This window comes from Dermacentor andersoni, chromosome 10, assembly GCF_023375885.2.
Source record: "Dermacentor andersoni chromosome 10, qqDerAnde1_hic_scaffold, whole genome shotgun sequence".
Classification (NCBI taxonomy): domain Eukaryota; kingdom Metazoa; phylum Arthropoda; class Arachnida; order Ixodida; family Ixodidae; genus Dermacentor; species Dermacentor andersoni.
The window spans coordinates 104,548,988-104,562,674 of NC_092823.1; the positions used below are offsets into that span (position 1 = coordinate 104,548,988).

Consider the following 13,687-nt stretch of genomic DNA (forward strand, 5'->3'; position numbering starts at 1 on the left):
GTCAGCGAGCTCCTAGGAGTGACGTCAGGGGTGGCGATGGAGATCTCACACAATTTGATCAGGAGATGTTGGCCACGCTTATTGCACCATTTTTCAAAGCCTCGTTTTGTTGGTGATGTCTGTCTCGATATTGACGTCACAGTTCAATTCACACAGGCATCGTTTGACGTGAAATAGAAAGATAGAAAAAGGGGGGGGGGGTTGTTGCCCCGTTGAAAGGAAATTGTAGAGTTGAATGTCCCGAAACTGTGAACTTGGCAACACGAGAAATGTTGGTGATATTGGAAGGGTACAACGTAATAGTTTTTTGGCAGCATGGGTTTATTTAACGTGCACCCTCACCATGGTGAACGGCCGTTTTTCCGTTTTTTTGCATTCCTATGGCACTGGAACGTGGCCGCGGCAATAATAAATAGAACCGGCGATCTAGCGCTGCAGCGCCAGGGTTCAAATTTCATGTGCCACCGCGTGAGGAGGATGAGGGTGTTGCGATAACTGGGCGGAGGGCGTCAATCCCGATAGTGGCGCATTTGCATCGCACCGAATGTGACGGGATTGAATTTCCACAATGTTTGACGCTAACCGGGAAGGATTGGAAATACATGTGGAGCAACGCCGTTTAACTGTGCGAGCACAAATTCTCGAAAACATCGAGAACTGCACGGAACATGCTTTACGGGTGGACGTACTGCGATGCGTGACCACATATACTTATGCGCGGACAGTGCTGACACAGTGCTAAAATTGTAGCCGACGCTGACAAACGCTGCTGTGTCGCATTTGCTTTTCATTCCTTTTATGACCGTATGCGAAGCGCCATCTTCTTTCTCTCTATTTTTTTTGTTTCATTCTTTTCCTAATTATCCCATGTGAGCGCTGGGAATTCCACAGCGGCCAGAGCGATTGCGTAGCAGGATTCGTGAATTCACGCGTAACTTTCGCCGTTTAGGCGGCGAGAGTGATCGATAACTGCATAAAACAAGTAAAACAATCTTTGGAGGATTTGGCGAGGCCCCGGTCGGTTATTCTCGACGTAGTAAATGAGCTCAAACAGACGCACACAGAATGAAAGAAACAAACATGGGACAAGCGCTTGTACGCTGTTCATTTCTTGCTTTTTTTCCTGCAGAATGCAGGTGTTTGGGATTACTTAATATAGCAGATAAGACAGCTGTCCACGCGCAGCTTTATCCATACGAAGCCCTCACTGTGCGAATCGGGTACTTGTCAAATAAAAAGCCTGTCTCTTGTTTGCCCTTGCGATAAAGCAGGGTTATAAATGCTGAGGGAAGCTGATAATATTGTACGTTTCCTTCCGTTTCATTAGGTTCAGGTAAACTTTCCTCGTCTGGTACTCTTTCGTTGTACTATAATTTCCAGGCAGAAAGAGTATTATTATTAGTTCATGGGTGACATTTTCATCTCAATCAACGTCTCACAACAATATAATTTTCAGTCACCTTTCACGAGTTGCAGTGGATAGATGCTTGTGAAGTTAACCTAAAGAACGTATCGTTGATGAACAAGGTGCTAATGAGATTAGCAACAGCACCGACAGCTCACCTTCTCCAGAGAGAAAAAGGCTGGCCATACTGCTCTCAAGCACACACAAAAAAAGATATGCGCTGCTAATGTAAGCAACGCAATCAAATGGAAGAAAGACCAGAATGAGATTTAGCAGTAATTGGCGCTGAAGGAAACAGAAGCATAATACTAAAATCAGGTCATATGTGTCGCGATCGACCAACACAGGAATAGAAGTGCCCCTAGTAAGTAAGAAAAAGATAAATTAAAGGACGTGTTCTGATTCGAAATTGCGACACCAAGCCCTCGGGACTCTGAAAGGAAATGAAAGACATCAGCGCCGCCCCTTAATCTATTCCTTAATGCTGACACCACGATGACCATCTGTAATGGCGATGGTCGTCTTGATTGAGAAATGTGCGTTCGGATCTATTTTTATAGCTACCGCGATAACCTAATCTCGACGAAAGGCTTACCATCGATGAAGGTTACGGACGGCACATTTTCTCGTTTTTTTTTTTTTTTTGCTATTCCTGTTAACGGCATACCTTGCGCCCTGATAGACTCAACGTATAATAGAAATAGCATGATACAACTACTTAAACGAATGCGCAAGCCTAAGCACAAATAAAAAACTAAGCGTGAGTAAATTACAGAAAGACACATGGAACAGATGAGGACAAGCGCTACTACCAACTGTTTTACTCCTGTCAACATTTTATTTATACGCTCTTTCAACCACATGCGTATAAGGTGTTGTAAAGTTTTAGAATGTAGAAAGGAATAAAAATTTGGTAGTAGCCCTTGTCGTTGTCTGTTCCATGTCTCTTTCTGTAATTCCTTCACGCTGAGTTTGCTCCTCAACAAGTTAGCCCAACACGCCCAACAGTTAGTCCTTCTGAAGCTTAAGGCTGAACGGTGCGCTTCGGTTTCCTCCTTATTCGACAAAATAGCTAGCTAGGCAAGTTCTTGCGGAGACATGAATATGAGACATTTTGTTCCATATAGAGTCGCAATGCTCCAAGTTCTTGTGCACCAATATATTTTCTCAAAAATTATGTTTCTCTGTGCGTCACCTGTAACAAATTTTGTACTAGAATTTATCAGAGATGAAATATAGCAGACTTCTTTGTTACGTCTAAATAATTACAGCAGAAATATTGAATTGCGGTGTTTTTTTGTTCTTACTCTTAGCGTCCTTCGTATCATGCATGACATCTTCATTTTGGGGGCACATTGAAGGTTGAAGTTTGTTAACACAGCATAATGATAGTATTCATTGCACAAGTGCTGCAGGATGAAGTCCTGAGGTGAAATTGTTGAGGGAGCTGCTATTGGGGCTGAATCAGTGCGTTATAGTTGTTTATATCATACACCAGTCTGTAGTGTACGTCTTTCGGTTGGTGTGAGGCACTTGAGCAGCTGATATTGTGCTGACCCGCTTTCACTGCGCAGCGCACGTCGAAATTTAAGGAATATCAACTGTGTTTCTTGCGTCTAACGACCCATTGACGGATCTTGTTAACCAAGTGGTTTTGTGTCTTCCCGCAATCAAGCTAATCGCGCTACCCTTATTTATCTTGAAACAACTAACATAAGGTTCCCGTTTGTAGATTATTTTTGTTTTCAAATGACAACCCCTTCGACACAATTTCTCCTATGTTGAAACTTCTTTAGCTGCGATACCTCTCGTTACAGGTCTGTGCGTGATCTGCGCAATCTGTACTGTGCGTGATATGAAACGTGTGTTTGTGCTCCGCTTTATTTTTCGTAGATTTGTCCCCTTCTTTCTTTTCTCCATCCCTCCCTGCTTTCTTATCTTCCGTTTCTGTGTTTCTGTCTCATTTGCCGTTCTAAACAGTTGGCAGAAATTTTTTCCTGGCCGGTGGCAGTTACCAGCATGTTCCTGGCTTTCCTTTTCCTTTAAGTATATGTATGTTTAGAGAGAATCAATCAATCATTTATTCATCTTGCCTAGGGACAACCGTAAAATCTGAGTGCTGGCGCTTTCATGCACTAAATAAACAAAAAACAACAAATTGCAAGCCAACATTAGTAAAAAAAAACAATAAACAAAAAGAACAACTTTGAAAACGAGAGTGTACATACAACAAGGTGCCAGGTGACTTCAAAAGAAAAAGGAAGAGAAGGGTAGTTGAACGATATTTAAACTTATGACTCGACAACACAAAGCTTGGAAAAGAACGACCACAGTGGCTATGAAAAATAACGAGATCGTGAAAATAAGTATAATAAAGACTCAGTATTTTGTGGACGGTTGAGACTAGGTGATAAAAGGCAGGAACATAGAAAGGTATATGCTCTCTGGTGATCTTGCACGGAATACACGGAATACAAAACATGATGCAACTGAGGAGCGCGGCACAGATGAGGATACCATCAAGCAGTTCGAAAAGAAGTAGAAGGTCTGCGCGATAATGTCGGCAGCGAAGTAAGGGCAATGACAATTATCCAACAGTGCTAGAAAAAGGGTCCAGTGTCTATGTTAGCAAAGCGGTGATCCTATATAGTTAAAAACGTTTTTTCTCGACTTGATTTATAATGTGATTCAAGACGACCACGCTACCGACACGTATTGAAGTTGAGGAAGACAGATTGTTGGGAACAACATGCGGCACGGTGTAGGAGAGCCAAGCTCTCTCGATTATCTACAAACTCAGCCAAGGGATTGCATACCCCGCATAGCAACGCGTTTAGCGCTAGGTGATAATTATATGGTTGTATCAAAATGTAAACTGAGATCATTTTCTCAGAGACCTTACACAGTTGTACGTAATCTACCGATAATTAAAAAGAAATGTTTGGAATTTCGCGTGTGAAAGTTTTGAGTTTTGCCTTAGCAGCATTCAAGGGGAGGTGATTTGTACCATTAAGAAAAAGAAAACAGGTCAGACTGCAGGTTGCGACAATCATCAATAGTATGAATTTCACTAAAGATCTTGATGTCATTGGCATATGGAAGGAATTAAGGATTCAGAATAGCAGAAAGAGCGCCAATAAATTTAAAAGAACGATTGGTCGTAATACTGAAGCTTGAGAGACGCCACTAGTGGCCATGAAAAAGACGTCTGACAATTGACGATACCATAGCATGATCTATCAAGAAGACAACTCCGCGAGAGATTTACAATTGACGAGTCATCACGCAAATGAGTAAGCTTGATCAAAAGCTGTGAGTGGCTGACTACATCAAAGGCTTTCCTGAAGTCAAAGTGAATGGCGCCAACTTGTCCACTTTGATGCAGCGACGCGAAGATCTGCGTCGTGATATTTGCGAAAATTATGATAGTAGAGTGGCCAAAGAGAAATCCATGCTGATTCGGAACCAATGAGTTCTTCACAGTAAAAGATAACGTTGTGAAGAGCAACCTCAAAAATCTTAGGCGTAGCACATAGAAGAGAAATCGGGTGATATTTCCAGACACCGTTTTTACAGCCAGATTTAAATATCGGAAAAAGACGTCCAGTTTTCCGCATGTCAGGGAAAGCAGAAGTGCTCAGAGAGTTGTTAAATGCAGATGTCAATACAGGGGCAAATATACTGCCGCAAGCTTTTAGAATTGCGGGGGCGATGCCATCAGGGCCGCATGATATGGAAGGCTTCAAGCGTTTAAGGCATTTGATGATGAGCTTTTCATCATGGAACACAACTCTAGGTGTAGGAACCATCGGGTGCTACTGACTGACACCAGCGTTGTTACCTGCAGCTTTATATCGGGATGAGAAATGGGAAGCAACTCACTCCGCGACTGCTTGGACTTCTAGAGTCATGCAGACAATAACACTCTCCACGTTTACTAGAGCACTTGAGGATGTACTCCCAGTATGCCGCCGGCTTGTGAGAGGCGCTAATTTCCAAGAATGCAATATATGAGTCATGGCCCCGCTCATAGAGGCATTTGCAAACAGTTCGGAATAAGCTCAATGCTTTTTTCCACGCGAGATTTATACTTTCAGGCCGTTATTGACTCAGATGGGAACCAGGGAGGATGTTTAGTCGGTTTAAAACTGTACTGGGGAATGTATCGCCGCACACTGCTCAAATCAAGGTTCCTAAATTGATGTACTTGGTCATCAACATTTGTTTTGTCTGGGACCAATGACCAATCAGTGCTGGACAAGAAACAATATGAACCAACAACATCACCGAGCTTGGAAGCAAAGCTAGGGGATTCATTATTGCCACTGGAGGGGCGCATCCTCAGGGTTGACATCGTGGCAGTTATCTTTAGTGACGGCTGCAAGTTATAGGGACACACAGAGGGAAATGCCAGAAAGAAAGATATCTATAACGAGCATTCGAGAGCCAAAGGTCTAAGACTGTGCCTCAACAATTTGCGAGAAGGTCGCGCTGTTGTAGAGAACAGAGAGGCAGAAAGTCCAATAGGCTGCATTTGTCCTCTATAATGATTGTAATGAAAATACTTAAGCATCTTCTATAAAATTACAGTTGTAATAAAATCACCAACAATTTATTCTTTGTGCGTCCTATGGGAATATTAGACACTTTCAATAGAAGAGATGAGTTCATCGAACAAGACTGGATAAATATTCAGCGGTACGCAGAAAGCTCCGATTTACAATTTTTCACAACGCGCCAGGCTGACTTCAAGTCCAATCGACTGCTGCGCAATTTCTACATCGTTGCACCTAACACACCTCGGGGAACTGTCAAGAGCAACCAGTATATGCCCCCAAATTTTTTTCTCTCAATTCTGTTGAAGTCCTGGTCACTACGGAATGCGTTGTAGTGTGGTGGTAAAAATCTGAAGAGGGAATTTCACTGCGAAGTAAAGTTTCGGAAATAAAAAAATAAGGAAAGAATAGGAAATGGTAGATGGATGAATGGGTGGAAAAAATTTATTGAGGTCCATCAGAACTTGCACTAGCACGTAGCGGGTTGCTCCCACGTCGGCACAGATACTGGAGAAAAATTGAAGTGCTTCGGTGCGAAGTCCGCGAAAGCACTTAATCTTTTCTCCAATAATAATAATAATAATAATAATAATAATAATAATAATAATAATAATAATAATAATAATAATAATAATAATAATAATAATAATAATAATAATAATAATAATAATAATAATATTAATAATAATAATAATAATAATAATAATAGGCAGTTGAGTTTGAATAAGAAAATATGTTGTCTAAGGTTCAGAAGCAGTAACAGAAAACGAGCAATGTAAACGAAGGTAATTCAGATACTTGCACCATGGTCATACTGTATTGTAATATTGCAAATACTTGTAGAGTCTGTTATCACCTTGCTCATACTATTGTCTGTGCAGCATACAAGCGCCTGTTTTGCAGACTAATCTCGCCGTTTCTTGATGATAGTATGCAGCGTCACTTGTTCGCATTTTCTCATCATCGCAAATAACGTTCTGAAAATTTCTACGTATCTTCATTAAATTCATTTGCTTCATAACTTCCCGTTGGTTCCAATTTTTTTTAATTCATCATTCCCAACTTTCCTCCGTTACTGCTTCATCGTGTCACTCACCTACAATCTTATTGTACTTGCGGTTGACATATTTACTTGAATATTTAAGCCACCATCGACTATACCTGAAGTATTGGCAAGGGAATTTATTATTTTGAATATCACTGAATAATTGCTTTACAATTTGCGTTCTGGGGATCTCTCAACGCCCTGGTTAACGCATTGCTTCTTGGAGACGCTAACTTACGAATGACATCATCGCAAGATAATAGAACAAGACCAAGCTCAGCTTACCCGGTCTCGGGACCGTGAGACTAATAAGGCACAACGCTAATTTAGAAGGAGGTTATATTTCTCACAGAGGCGAGGATAATATTACGACTAATGTCTGGTTCACTGCGTAAGAAGTGTCCTTCCGCATTTGTCCTTTCTTTACCTAGTGACACGTCTTGGTATTGGCGACGACAATCAAACGAGACGCTATTGCCCCATTCGGCCATCGCATACAGATAGTGAAAGAGTTCTGCTCGCTATCCGAGCGACATGTCATTTCAGGCAAGTGTGTTGGGAGCGCATTCCTCCGTCTTAGGAATCTTCTCCAAGCATCTCACTGACACGCAAAGAGGGACGACCGGTGCTTCAACCACCATCGGAATGACAGAAAAATCCGACAAAACGGAAGCAAGGACGGGAAACCGGAAGACAGCGTCCCTACCGTTCCTAAAGGGCACACGGCGAGCAAAGGCAGGCAGAGACACCCCGTACGGACAAGAGCGCGGACAACCGGCGACTGTTAAAAGAGGCCAACGCTTAATGCATCGATCGCGCCAATCGGCGCATCACGTTCCCGTTCCGCTCAAGCGCATGCGCAGCTCCTTTTCCTCCGCGTCCCACCGGAAAAAGCCTGGGCGGGCGTCCGGCGAGCGAAGGGGGAGCAACAGAGTTGAGGGAAAAATGGGAACAGCTGAGAGAGAGGGAAAGCAACGCCGAGTATAAATAGCTCGTCTGGGCGACTCCGAGGTCCGCCCCACGCGAAAACTAGAGCGCTGCGAAGGACGAGAGGCATCAGAAGCCAGCGGCCAAGACAGTTGCAGCCAACTTCGCTCATCCTCACCTCCCCTTCGGGAAAGGACGTCCTGTAGTCGTCAACGCCTGACGCGTTGAGCTCCTCGTCGAAGCCTGCAGCCGCATCAGCGTCGAGAAAAGAATCGGTCCACTGGACTCTACTTAACCTCGAGCGTTCTCAAACCGGCCGGCACGCCCTTCCCAGCGTCCGAGCTTCAAAACTTTGGTGAGTACGGTGGCGCACTTTTTGCACGCGTCTCGTTTTATCGTTTGCTTCCAGGTTGTTCCTGATAAGGCTTGGTACAGGGTGAATAGATTTCCGGAGCACTAATGTAATTAAAGTGACTTACCATATGTCCGAGTAACAAATGCTCTCGGTGCATGTAACCATGTTCAGGACCGCATTCGTTTCGGGAATGCACTTGATGCTTTCAAGATGTATCTATAGCGAAACTCTTTCGTTGAACCTATACTGGGTATTTGAAAGAAGTTATTCGCGCGAAAGAAGGGAATTAGCTCTAATAGGGTAAATCATGGCGCTGATAACCTTAAGCAGTATTCATCGCATTTTACAATTACCCGTTTAGTCGCGGTGGAAGGCGCTGTTGATTACTTGGTAACACGGCATTTAAATCCTCTATATCAAAGTTGAAACTTCAGAATTGTTTTGTGCACTGACAGGTACACGATAATGCAACGTTGCGTAATATAGCTGTAATGTACTTTACTCGTATAATCGTAGTCGTATTCCAACAAACGTGTAGGAAAAGCACAAGTTCGGTTATATAAAGTGATTGTTTGTGTTTGTGTATGCCTATTGCAGTTATTCAGATTTAGGTTTCATCGTTGTCAAGCTACACTCATTTTGCTGAGCGATGCATGGTGCTGTGTTGTTGCGAGTGATCATCCATATGTGAGAACAAACGCACTACTTCTGCACAAGTACGGCAGATCATGACAGCTGAAAATAGATTGCCAAGGAGGAAGACAGCCATATTTCTAATTTAGTTTGAAACTTTGCATCTAAAACATGTTTAAAGATATTTCAAGACTGTTATTCCCCATAGTCTTCCACACAAACGAAATCGTCGAAGAACCTTGCCGAAAGCAGTGTTAGGTCATTTTATCGTTCTTTACTTAAATATCAAAATTTAGCACAATAAATTGATCATGCTTTTTTTAACTAATCTGTGACACAAAACAGTGTTCTTTCGATAAGGAATCTGCTTTGTCCTTTATAAATAAACGTTGACGCAAGAGCAATAATTTATGCAATTTCAGATATTCCGATCTTTCTAACAGTTATCTTGTAGTTGGATAATTACCTGCTTTCAGAGCGAAATTATTTCTCGCGATGGAGTGGAATACAATGCGGCGTCATACGACCAAGCTCAAGCTGAGACCCTCTTGGAGTGGAATGCAATTCCTAAATAATTAGCGCCCTAAGTTCAAGGCCAGAAGTAGCACCTCGAAAAATTGCAAGATGTATAAGATTCTATTTTGGCTATGTACCGACTCTTTAAATTATCAGAGTATGACACAAATAAATTCAAAATCACTCATGGCCCTCCTATGTTAAACTTCGCCTTGCGAATCGGTTCAACTCACGAATGAGTATATACAAGGTATTAGTTAGGCTGCTTCAAATTACATATCAAGCTAGAATACATAAAAAATCGTACGCGTTTTTATTGTGCTGATTACATGGTTCCCCAAGGAAGTCCATGTTTAGATTGACACTTTCGGAGTGCAAAGGAAGGTTTCAGAAACAGTATCTTTCTTGAGCATGTTATTAGATTGCATATGGGCTCTAATTGACACACCCTTACGTTTTGCAAATATTCGTTTAAGACAGGGAAATTCATCTATGCAGACACTTGGTCTGTGTGACATTCCGTATTTTCGAAAGACATCTTCCAATGTACGCAACCTGTAGAGTTAAATTTAAGGTGAGAAATTCAGCTGCTGAAGTTTAATGACTTGTACGGAAGGGAAGATTGTTGTGCTGAACAAAAGAAAGGCGGTCTGGTTCACAGCCCACCTACCCCGTGGTATAAAATGATCATGTGCCAAAATAACGGTACATCGCTTAGTGTAGAGCCTGTTGAATATACGAGAGCGGTGATGGCTAAAGTCGCAATGCGCAAGTTAATGCCGGCGCAGTAAAAAAAACAATACACGAATGGACGAACAGCATGGGCATGATTACCGTACTCCCAATTGTTCAGGCTCAATACACCAACGAAATACCTTCTGCCTTAACGCTTACTCTTGCGAGGGAAAACGCTTCTCTGTGTTGGAGCTTCACCGTGACGTTTCTCAAACTCCAGGAAGTCTTGATAATATTACGTGGAGGCAGACACAACAGGAAACCATATTTACCGTATATTTACAAGGCCATCAAGTGCTGAATCATATGTCGTTGTTCTTGCCTGGAAACATGTGGGCGAGAGAGCGCGCCAGATGAAAAGCGTCTTCTTCATCAACGCTCCTCTAGGGAGTAGCACCGTGACATCAGCCACGGCTGCTGGAGCATGCACCGTCACGGTGCTTGCTATGGTGTGTGCAAGCGGTAAAGTTTAAGGAGGGGCCGGTGAACCCCGTGCGCATGGGGCAAAACGGAGGGGGAGGAACACCTCAGCGAGCCAATCTCGTAAGTGACGTCTGTTACACGTCTTTAAAGCTCGCTAGGGTCCGGAGTACCGGGAAATCAATTTTTCAGGAAGCCCGACAGGCCTAGTCGGTGTCCATACAAGAACGAGGGCACCCGGGTATAGATAACGTCATGACGACGGGAGTCGTAGCGTGCCTCTGGTGGTCTTGAGATATAGTAAGGCGTATGACGGGCAATGTGGCGTGCCTCGTGAGCTCAGGAAATAGCATCGCGGGCGTAGTAGGTAGTAACATGGATGACAACGGGGATGATAGTGTCAAAAGGTAACGTTGGGTTGCGACCAATCACAAGATAAAATGGTAAAAGAACCAGTGGTATCGCGACGCGACAAATTGTAGGCAAATGTAACGAAGGACAACGCGAAGTCCCAGTGCTGATGCTCAGGAGAGACATGGATAGAAAGCATGTCAGTTACCGTCCGGTTGAATCGTCGTAAATCTGTGTTTTGTCGCGCAGGAGCGAAGCAGATCATCGATAACTCTGGAGAAAAGGTAGCGGCCACGGTCTCTGAGGAGTTGACGAGGAGCTCTATGATGTAAAGAGTACGTCTTGTAGTAGGAAATCAGTGACCTCCGTAGCTGCTTCGAAGGTTAATTGAGAAGGCGAGGGTCAAGGTCTTCGGCAATATTAAATGTGTCCGACACGTCCACATCGGAAGCAAATTTGCTGGTAATCCTGTGTCCTCCACGCATTCGGATCGCGATAGTTCGAAGTAGGACAATGGAGTTCGAGAGGGTTGATGGTTGCCGAAAGGTAAATATCACGACGGTTCACAGAACAGATGGCTTACGGCTCACGTTTGCCAGTTCTCGACGGAAAGATGATTGCATTAATGATGTGGTCGATTATGGATCACTGGGCTCTTATCACATTAAATGTGCTGGTGATTCAACTTCAATTTTGTGTAGAACAATTCGGAGGATAGTATCTGATGTTGAAGGCTGAGTCGCGATACGAACGTCCTCACACGCTGATATCACTGTCACGTTCGGAACGCCGGCGAAGTGGTGGGCGATGGATCGGCTCTTAGCATCACTGAAGTGCCGACATTCAGTAATCATCTCGTTGACTGTCGAAGACTCTTTAAAGACTATCAGGTTAAACGCATAGTCCGCGATCCCGCTTTCAGTAAGTGTGCTACCTCATCGGTTTCTGTCATCCTGGAACCAACTTTTCAGCAAAGCGCCAGCACATCCTGACCGTACTTTAGGTACTTGTCGGTAGACGTCTCCACATGCCAGGCAAGTTCTTACTTGGCGGCTCGCTGGTAGCTTGCAGGTTCGCCAAACAACTCACGAAGTTTCGTCTTACAAATGCTCCAGCTTGTGAGCTTCTCTTGGGTGTTACCGAACGAGGTCTTCGCTGTTCCCTTTAGATAAAATATGACGTTCGCCAGCATCAAGGTCGGGTCCCACCTATAGTGTGCGCTCACGAACTCACAGAGTCGAATCCCGTCATCGTCGCCATCAGTGCCGTAAGACGTCCCAGGATTACGGGGTGAAGCCAGGATGGCCGCTGGTATGGCGGCCGCCTCTGACACAGTTTCGCCGCTCGACTACCAAGTGGCCTAGAGTGGCCACTTGGTAGTCGGTGCTCAGCTTCGTCCTGCGTCAGACCTCCAGCACCTCCACCAAGATGTTACATGAAGGCAGACAACAGGAAAGCGAAGTGCTGCTTGCTGGGCCAGTTGGTTCATGCCGACAGCTGAAAAAACCAGCGAAATATTCAGACGCAAACACGCCAGAAAGAAGAGATATCACAGCGCTGGACTAGCGACTCACATATTTGAAACATGGATGACCTTCGAACATCAAGCCGCCAACGCATGCACAATGCTCTTAGCAAGGTACAAAATCTTTAAAGTGGTGAGCACACCATTTTGCCCTAACTCATCTTTAAGTTCAGCCTTTTAGAAAAGCTATCTCTTTATCGCTCAGAGAGATAGACGGAACACTGATACATTTTCCTTCCTGTTGTGTACTGATATAGAACGCCTCAAGCATTTCTCTTTCGGTTTTCGTCCTGCCCCTGCCAAGAATCATCACAATTTTCATAAAGGGGTTGACAATCATGGTGACTATAATGGCGACAATGAAAAGCCAGGTGACCAGCTCCTTGAGAGCTGGTCGACGCACAATGCTTGCGCATCCGGTCACTGACGCATCGACCTCTTCGGCCAATATAGACTTTAATTACCCCACTTTGACGGCATTTTGTAGATAACATTAGTTGTCCACTTAACGTATTACAGGAAAGCCTTGACCGTCAAATTCAGAGGCTAAGTGCAGCATGCTTTCCTGCACAAGTGCTTAAGGCAGTAGCTGAGAGCTTACGTGTAAAGCTTAAAAGAAAAAGTGAAAGGGTGCCGAAAATCTGACAGAAACAAAGAAACAAGAACAGTTCATGTGATTCCTTATATTCATAAAGTGTGTCTCAATATCAAGAAAGTCGCTGGGCGACATGGTGCACAATTAGCGTTTTCCGCTCCATGTAAGCTGTTAGGACTGCGCACGCCCATTGAAAATGCCGGAAATAAGAAAGAAGCCTGCGAAAACCAAGCATTTGGACATATACGTTAAGTGCGCTTCGCATGGTATGTACAAAATCCCGTCAAATTTGGTAATTAAGGTCTATAGTGGCCAAACAGGCGATGCGTCCAGGACCGGATGCGCGAGCATCGTGCGTTGACCAACTCCCGAGGAGCTGGTCACCTGGCTTTTCATTGTCGTCACTGTAGTCAGCATGACTCCCAGCATCATCTTTTGAAGATGTGATGATTCTTGGCAGGGGCAACATGAAAACCGAAAGAGAAATGCTTGAGGCGTTCTATATCAGTATACAACAGGAAGGAAACTGTATCAGTGTTCCGTCTATCTCTCTGAGCGATAAAGAGTTTTTCTAAAAGGCTGAACTTAAAGATGAGTTAGGACAAGATGGTGTGCTCACCACTT

General features: G+C 43.9%; 1 protein-coding gene across 1 annotated transcript in view; it reads left to right on the forward strand.

Annotated features, from left to right (window-relative positions):
• The first annotated feature begins 8,005 nt into the window (after positions 1 to 8,005).
• Positions 8,006 to 13,687, forward strand: part of LOC126544564 (U8-agatoxin-Ao1a-like) — a 136,527-nt gene continuing 130,845 nt past the window's right edge. The window contains exon 1 of the mRNA XM_050191915.3: positions 8,006 to 8,288. The gene's annotated coding sequence lies outside the window, so the exon portion shown is untranslated. The remainder of the gene's footprint in view (positions 8,289 to 13,687) is intronic.